Here is a 9,488-nt window from a genome sequence, read left to right on the forward strand (position 1 = left end):
TGCGCTCTTCCTTCAGGCTCTTGCCTCTTTATATTTATATTTATTACAACATCTCATGACTCGGTGGAAACACCGGCCAATGTTAAGAGAGTGGGTGATTGCCAACCACGGCGATAAATAAAAGTAAGGGGAGGGAAAAAGAAAGAGTAGCAAAATGAACAGCAACAACAACTCCGTAAAGAAAGATAATGTCAAATAAAAACAGTGAAAAACACAGAGACGCAAAGGACATGTGGATAATGAGCTATTTATGTCGTAGTAAATAAGGGGCGGTACGGATCTTAAACAGGTGGAGTGAGGTCAGATCCTTAACGTCTCTGGGTAGAGTGAGCCAAACAGAATAAGCAATAAAAGAGGGGAGCGCAAAAGAGTGGATGAGTTACACTTAGGCTGTGTTTACATGAGAAATTTCAACCCGGGTCGAGTTCAGTCCGGGTTGAAAGTCTGTACGATAGACAAAAGAGGTGAGCGTTTACATGAAGACAGTTGACCCGGGTCAAATACTGATATGCCGCCAAAAGTCCACTTCTACAGTCCTGTATGGTCACGTGAATCCGTTCGCGCGAAATTTGCATCTGCAGTGCTGTTCAAACCTGGCGCGAGATACGCACAGAAGTACGTTTGTACGATTTCCTTGACCCGGGTTGATTTCAAGGGGAGGGTTGAAATCAACCCGGGGCGAAATTTCAACCCGGGTCAAGCACAATGCGTCATGTGAACGCGCCATTCACTTTGTGCACTTGGCGGGTTGAAATCTGACCCGGGTCGAACTCAACCCGGGTTGAAACGCTTGTTGTTGTTGTTGTTGTTGTGTTTATTTTAATTCGCAAACCAAACGGGCAGATCTGCCCAATGAAAAGGTGGCGAATGCAGATAGAAAGCAGTAATAAATGAAACTGGGGACTGATGTAATTAGGATAGAGGTGGAGAAAAACTAAGCCAGCTGATCATCAAACAGGACGTCTGGTACTCTAGGTACTAAGGCCAGTAAGTGCTTCATGTAAACACAGCCTTAGGGAGTAAGAGCGAGTTTCTAGTTCTTAGAGAAGAGAACCAATTAAAACACATGAGATGAGGTGGGCACAACTCAAGCTTAATTGAATGGACAAGAGAAGCCAGGTGTGCACTGCGTCCATGTGATAACGGGGTTGTGTGAGCGATTTTATAAAGGGCGGATGATGAGAGCATGCGGGGTTGACGGAGGAGAATTTTGAGAATTTTCTTGTGGTGTATTTCAATCTTTGCAGCAGCGGAAGAGGATAATCCAACCCAAGACGTATCGGCATAATCAAATTTTGGGTGAAGGAAGGCTAAATAAAAATGAAGCTTGGAAGAAAGTGGGAGGTAGGAGCAGTGGGGGGAGAGAATTCCTAAGGATTTACTGGATTTTTTACAGATATATTCGATGTGGGGTACCCAAGAGAGTGCAGAGCCAATCACAATGCCAAGGTGTTTGTGAGAAGACACTATGTTAATTGGATTTGGAAAGTTGGCATGGATGAGGGTTGTGAACTCTGGCTGGGGCGGGAAGAGCATGATCTTTGTTTTTGATAGATTTGGGGACAATCTCCAGGACGACATCCAGGAAAGAACTTCCTGAATGCCAGCACGCATGTTGTTTTTCAGGTCAGTGAGGGAAGCTGATGAGGTGAGAAGGGTCGTGTCGTCAGCAAACAGATACGTTCCAGGGCAGACTGCAGGTAAATCGTTTACGTAAATTATATATAGCTCTTTACGTATCACCTGTGATTGTCGGCTGAAGTCGGATGTCCCTTTGCTATTTGGATGGGGACTTAGTGAAATGGAAATTTTTTATTTCACAAGGAAAAATTGGAGACGTATCCAATTTCGAAAGAAAAGGTAACAGCACCGACGCAATCCACACAGTCAAGTAAGCCAATTTCGTCACCGAACGTTTTCGCTCCCTTCTCATCATGGGTAAGTACAGGGAATAATGGAAAAGGTCAAAATATAGCACATTAGAGCTTGCGGTAATGTAGGTTAACACATTGCACAAGCCACCACTTCACACGCGCTCCAGCGGCTTCCAAAGAGCCCGCAGATCCCACGCTATTCATTGATGCATGTCAAGTAACACGTACATGCACGCTGTGGTGGCATGTAACATGCGTAGACCCGGGTGCTCGAATGAGAGACGGGGTACCAAAACAGAAACAGCCTGAAATTGTACCTAAACTTATTCCGATTTCGTTTAGTTTTCACAAATACCATCAACATACGGCCCGCTAACGGTATGCCAAATTTCAGCTCTGCCCGGTAAACTGTTTTTGAAATACTCACGACCCACTTTTTGTTGGGTCCTTGATTCGAGGATATGGGTCTCCTGTAGGGTGCTGCCAAAGACATGCTGAATCTGCGGCTCCACTGACCATCTTGCTCTCAAAAACGAAGTAGTAAGTTACTACTCCCTGCCCTCAACTGCCATACCAAGCGTAGACGATGGTAGACCCGTGTGCTTGAATCGGAGACGACCTGACGAGTTTGCTGTTTCTGATTCGAGCACCCAATTTTCAAGTAAAAAATCCGAAGGAAATACGACTATTTTGCTGCGTGCTGTAGCTTGTGTTGTAGCGCACCCAGGTTCTGAATTCCTGCTAGGTGGGTCAAGCCAGACTCTCTTCCTTGTTCCATCGCCTCTCCAAAAGTATATTCTGACATTGTTGAGATTTACAGATGAGAAATTGCACACCTGTCAAATCGTTTCTGATTCGAGCACCCGGGTCTACGCCGGAACTCACCTGAACTCGCCAGCCAACCAGCCATATGCGGCTGCAGCACACATCGGAGCTTGAACCCGTAACGCATACACCATACTTCGCGCTGGCCGTATTGCTACTTCATATTTGCTTTGCTTGGGTAGTGAGAAGAACACCGGTTTGTTCCTTTCTCACTCCCTTTCTCTCTCTTTCACCATGCCACGAGGCTCTGTACGAGGAAGCAGACGTGGACGCGGACGCGGGTATGCCGTCGAGGTTACCCGTCGCCGCTCGGGTCGGGCTTCGATCTCACCATACGCGCGGACTGACGGCATGCGCGCCTTCGCGCCTGATGCCTCCGACACACCGTCAGCAGCTAGTTCAGACTTCTGACCCCGCTCCAGGCACCGACGCTTCTATGCAGGACGAGCCCTCATTGCTCTCCCCGGACATCATTTCCTCAGCCGTTATGAAGATGAATGCCCTCCACCCTCTCCTCGAACGCGTGGAACGCCTGGAGAACAGACAGTGCTGAGTCTGATCTGGAAGCCGATCTCTCCCACACGCGCGCTCCGCACCCGAAAGATCGCTCCCACGCTCCGAACGTCAAGCTCCGGACCTATCCTGCCCGGAACTTCCAGTTCTATCGGAACCTCCGACTTTGCCAGGACCTCCAGTTCTCTCCAAGCCCTAGGTTCTACCCACACCGCCACGTCGTGCGATTGAAAAAATCCAGCGCGGAGAGTTTGTGGAACTTGAGGAACTCTTGCTGGAAAATTTCAGCTCCCAGGGACAGGAGCCAATACAACTGGTTACAGCTGGCGGCGACATGGCTCAGCTCTCGCTCAACCTCAGCGCAAACCACACGCGCGCCGCGAGCGATCAACGACTTCTCGGCTTGGCTGGAGGCCTGGACGATCTACATGGGCATCGTCGTTCTTGCTCGTCCTGACCGAGCTGATGAGCTCGTCTGCTACCAGCACATACTTTGTACTGCGAACCAACAGTTCACGACGTCTGCTGTGCTGAACTATGATCGAGCATTTCGCCAACACACCGCCAGCATGGCACTGCGCTGGGACGTGATCAATCAGACGCTGTGGAGTATTCGCCTACTCCGCTCTCCCCGTCTGTCATGCAGACGTCTCCTGTGCTGAACTATGATCGAGCATTTCGCCAACACACCGCCAGCATGGCACTGCGCTGGGACGTGATCAATCAGACGCTGTGGAGTATTCGCCTACTCCGCTCTCCCCGTCTGTCATGCACCGAATGCACGCTCCAAAACAGCCGCGACCGCTGCCTGCCCACATGCCGCAGCTCAACACGCACAGCCCTTTCCATCAGTGGCGGGCAGCACCCGCCAAGACTGTTTTAACTTCAACCGCGGCAGGCCCTGTTCCCGCACACCCTGCGACCGTCTCTACGCCTGCAGCTCATGTGAAGACAAAGGACATGCCGCCACATCCTGCACCACCACCACCCGCTTCAGGTGGCAGCGCCCTGCAGATAGCCACGAGAAGACTTCGAAGCCCACTGAGAAAAGGTAAGCCGATTTCCACTCCCCTGAACACTGTTCGCTTTCACACATTACTGCCTTCCTCAGAATCGTGCTGGACACGGTGCGCATGGAAGCCCGTCTCCCAGACGACAAACCGACGGACCTCCGCGAGCTCCTCAGCGAGCTGTCACGCTGCACCCAGACCTTGCAACGCAAACTCGATCACTTCCTGGGGAAACTCTCCTTTGCGTCGAGCGTCGTCGTACCAGGCAGAACATTTACGCGGCGCTTATGGGATATCAACAAGAGGTTTAGCCGCGCCAAGCCCTATTTCCGTATCACTCTGACAGGCATTCCAGCAGCTGGCACCATCGGCACAGCAAGCCCCGGACACTGCAATCCGCCTCCCTCTCCTGGACTGATGCAGGAGGTCGCCGACCTGGCAGCCATGGCAATCGCCCCGACAACACGGCGCACGTACGCCACTGGCGAAAGGAAATTTACGCAATTCTGTGCGTTGCAGAGATGGACGCCCATGCCGGCTACAGACACGATGCGAAGTTGCTTCGCAGCACACCTCACACAATCGGTTCAACCATTGTGTTTCTGTTTCGGTACATTTCGTATTTCAAGGCATATCCCGAGGCTATAGGCATCATTGATTAAAGGACCATTCTGGAACATTCAGCATAATTGTATTTCTCTTGCTAGGCTGTTCATTACGAATTATTAGCCCTCCACTGTCTGCTATCTCAACCCTACAGCCTCCCATTATAATGGAACTCCCTTCAATTTAGACTACGTCTTTGGGAAATCCTCAAATATTATAATAAACCACAGACAATGCATGTCTACATGGCCGCAGTACGCAACATGCATCTCGAAGCCGGATTCCGAGATCCAACGATGAACGCATTGCTGCCGCCACGTGTTATGCGAGGCATCAAGAGGACGGCGACTGACCCGGCAATCCAGCGCACTCGCCTCCCAATCACCATTGATTTGCTTCGGAAGCTCCTCAACCAACTCAGCCTGGACCAACGGCGTCACCAGCAGGACAAGGGCATGCTCAAGGCGGCAATGGTGCTCGCCTTCTTCGGATTTCTTCGATGCGCTGAATTCACTGCGCCTCCAGCCGGGTTTGACCCTGCCACTCATGCCACGCGCCAGGATGTGACTCTGGATGTCACTCAAGGACGCACATATATCCGCTTCCACATCAAGCAATCGAAGACGGACCAACTTCGTCAGGGCCATGCAGATAATCGGTAGTACCACTTCACAACCTTGCCCGGTTGCCGCCCTCCTGGCATATTTTACAGACTGTCCGTCTGACGCCAATGACGCACTCTTCCGCTACCGCCCTGGGAGACCGCTGACCAGGCAGGCACTGACAGAAGAGCTCCGACAGCTTCTCCCACTCACGGGAACACCCAATTCACGCGATTACGCTGGTCATTCGTTCCGCATCGGTGCCGCCACAACTGCAGCCATGGCGGGTACCCCGGACTGGCTAATCAGGGCAATGGGCTGATGGAGAAGCGACAGTGTCTTGCGCTACATCAGGACAACCGACACAGACATGGGGCAGCTGACCCAAAAGCTGTCAGAGGTACAAGCGCATCACAGAACGCATGGAGGTATGTAAAAACCCGCCACGCGGGCACGCAACTCGCACCCATGCACGTACCCACACGGCTGACCGTTTGGAACAGCACAGCAACTTGCTCTGCTAGGATTGTGCTGACAAACTGCGCTGATAGCAACAACAGTGTCATTCACGTGCATTGCAATGTGTCACAACTTAGCATGGAGGCTGGGCAACCGTGGGCCAGCTATCTCCTCTCATCTGGCAATTATCACGGCCTTCGGCCATCACACTCATACTCCCACACTCCTGCCTCCTAACGGGCATTGCACTTCGTGCGTGGGCCGTCCACACTCCGTCCATTTCATGGGCGCCCATCTCATGGGCTGCACTTTGTGCGTGGACATACATACACACTATCATACAGGCCGTCCACACTCCGCCCAGTTCGTGGGTGCCCATTTCATGGGCTGCACCTCGTGCGTGGACTATCCTACATGATTATCACATGCCAGATTCGGTTGCCCAGCACTCCATGAATCCTCCATATGATGTGTGCTCTCCACTGGTCTGCAATAGCGAGTGCATGCGTGTTAACAGCAATTTATAGAGCTACAGCAAAAAGCAAAGATTTATTTTATTTTTTATACGAAAGTTCACTATATACCCGGATACTCTGATACCACTAGCACCTTACCACACTATATCAAAAAACATTCATTGAGTTTTTGTAATCATTGCTGTCTGATGATCGAGACAGGCGTGAAACTCAGAGTCACAGCAAACCCAAGCTCCGTATCTCATTCTTTTTGTATGAAGCTCTGCACCCGGTGCATTGAGCACTCTTTCGAGGACCACACCCAACTTTCCGTGTATTCCCGGATATGTGCGAGAAGTGTTGGCGGGGCCAGGCGGCTCTCCCGACCTCAAAGTTCTCGGCGTCTACGAATACAAAGCGCGCCATAATGAAATAGCGTTGTTGTCTCACTGGCCCCCGCCACACAGCAAGCCGAGCTCTTGATTGTGTCTCCATTCCTATTACTATACCAACAAATGATGAGGGCATAGGAGGAGAATGGAAAACAAAGGTCAAACGAAAAGTCAATGCCGATCTTGCAGGCTAGGATGGTCAGGTCTTGAAAGTACCGTGCACTGTTCGAAGTACAACTGCGCAGCGTTTTTTATTTGGATAAAAGGGACATTCGAGGCTAATCCATGGACTTTTTAGGAACATTCTATATCAGACAAAAATTGTCTCTTTACCGGGAGTTGTTGTTTGAAATCCCCAGGACCCCGAGAGTAGTGTCAAAAGCCTCTTTTATCGGCAGAAGAAACACAATGGATGAAAATGCATGAAAATGCAGTACAAATTTAATGCAAACTCCGAAAATCGGAAAAGGAAAAAGCGAACCAAAAGAAAAACAGTGCGTGATTAACATTATAGAGTAGAAGTTGATTTTCCGGGATTTTTCCGGGAAAACCGGGAGGGTTCGCCTGTACGCAAATTGTGACGACCAATCAGGGACCAATACGTACAGAACACATGACCTATCACACACCACTCTCATTCCCAGACCAAACTAACACTGCGCATGTTCAGCATTCACTTGACAGTCACTCTCACAGAGACGGAAACTGATTCTCACACTCTGACACGGCGTACTCTTGCATGCACCACATACTATAAACGTCACACATCACACCCCACTCGCACGTACACTTAACCCTAGAACTACCAAAATTTCAACTACCCTAGAAGTACCGGAGGCATCATATGACTCCACCGGCCTTAAACATACCTCCTTGGAATTATTTTCGGCAATATGTGTAGAAACAGAAGAATTATTATTATTTGAACAAACGGCGAGGAGACAACAATTTGATAACCGCAATCAGTAATACAAGCTGGATCGACATTTGTGTACACTGTATTCATGTATTGTAAAACTGTGGAGACAATGTGCAATAAAACGATGAAAAATGTGAAGAAATTGTGTAGAGAAAGAAAGGGATTCAAACAAGTTTTCGTACAACACTCATCAGGAATCGTCGTTGTACTAAAGGACACTGAAACAAAAAATGAACTATTATAGAAAATCTAAGTTAGAGAAATAACACTAAGAGCAACAACAGTGAAATTTACAAGTGTGAATTTTAACAATCAAAGCGAGAAATGAACAAAGGAGAAAGGAAGGAAAGACAACGTGATAACACATAACAGCAGTACATTACACCTAGAACATTAACGGCCAAGCTTGGCCGCACTAAACACGACACGTTACTTGAACAATTTCAACCCAATTATACTATCTTTCTGTACACACAAATTAGGCTGGTACAGACGCTGATAGATAGCTTCCAACACTTTTAACTGTAGTCCATAACCATGACGACCACGGCACAATACAGTGAACGAAGAGTCGGAATACGCACCGCAACAATCAGGACTAGCCAGCAGATGATTGTACACTGAAGACTTGCTACCACGAAACCTACGCACAACACTAACACTCTCACCGGCACTCTCACCATCACTCCCATCACCGCTCTCCGATTCACTGCTCCCTCAGCCGTCCGTTCCATCCTCCGCTTCCTCTGACCCAAAACGCCTAAATTATTATTTATTATTATTATTATTTTTGTTTTACATCGGAAGCTCAACAGTGCAGCTGCACAAATATGAAGAGGCCGATGGGACCAAAAAATATATATATAAAAAAATAAATAAATAAACAATGTATAATATACATCAGTGTAAATGTTCATACAAATTAAAACGCCGATGGAAATTTTCACAGCATCTGTCGCAATACCATGCCCTCTACCCCACGCCGAAAATAAATCGCCGTCGAAATGTCAAAAATCGTGAAGTGCTGAAATTTTGCAGCGCCGAAATTTTGTATATTTACAGTACGTGGGTGATCCACGTAAAGTGAATGAAGGGCACCCACGTTGCAATGTTGTGTTTAGTCACACGGAACAAACAAAAGCATGAAGCGAAAGGCCCAAACCTGGTCAAAGACGAAGCTACCCGGGCCTAAGAAGCGCATCCAATATTTTGATTTCGTGCTTCGGAAACTTCTTCAGCTGAGCACCCTCACAGCTTGCACAATGCACTCCATTCTGATTTTCACCCACGTTCTGGCGGAACGTGGGTGAGCCTCCATACACGGTATGTCGTGAACCAGAAAACGTCTGTACGTGGATCACTAGACTGAGTATCACGTGGTACACACACGTAAAGTACCCACGGATTACGTGGGACTAAACCTCCCTAATGCTGAGAAGGCACTGGAGCCATACAGGATCTTATGATCGAGCATGACCACAGACTTGAAATACAGTGTCCGGCGTTGAATACTGAGACAGCGACGTCTCCTCCACAGAACACCACTCAGCCCCACCATTGCATTATTTTCACTTTTTCATGATTCTTACAATTGTGTTAGAGCACACAGCACTCGATGCAACATTTACCAGTGACTAAATAACTCCGCGTCTCCGACCATAACTGCAGCGTTCCCGTGAGCCTGTTGGATTTCCGTCAGCCTGTTGAGATTATCTTCATCTCGTCACGTGTGAGCCTGTGTGTTTCATCCGTATCGTGGCACAATTACACAGACACGATTTCCAACTCAGGCCGGTTCTGTTGCTCGAAGGGTTGGCGGTAAGAATTGCTACG

This window comes from Sycon ciliatum, chromosome 2 (genome assembly GCF_964019385.1).
Source record: "Sycon ciliatum chromosome 2, ocSycCili1.1, whole genome shotgun sequence".
NCBI classification, from domain to species: Eukaryota; Metazoa; Porifera; class Calcarea; order Leucosolenida; family Sycettidae; genus Sycon; species Sycon ciliatum.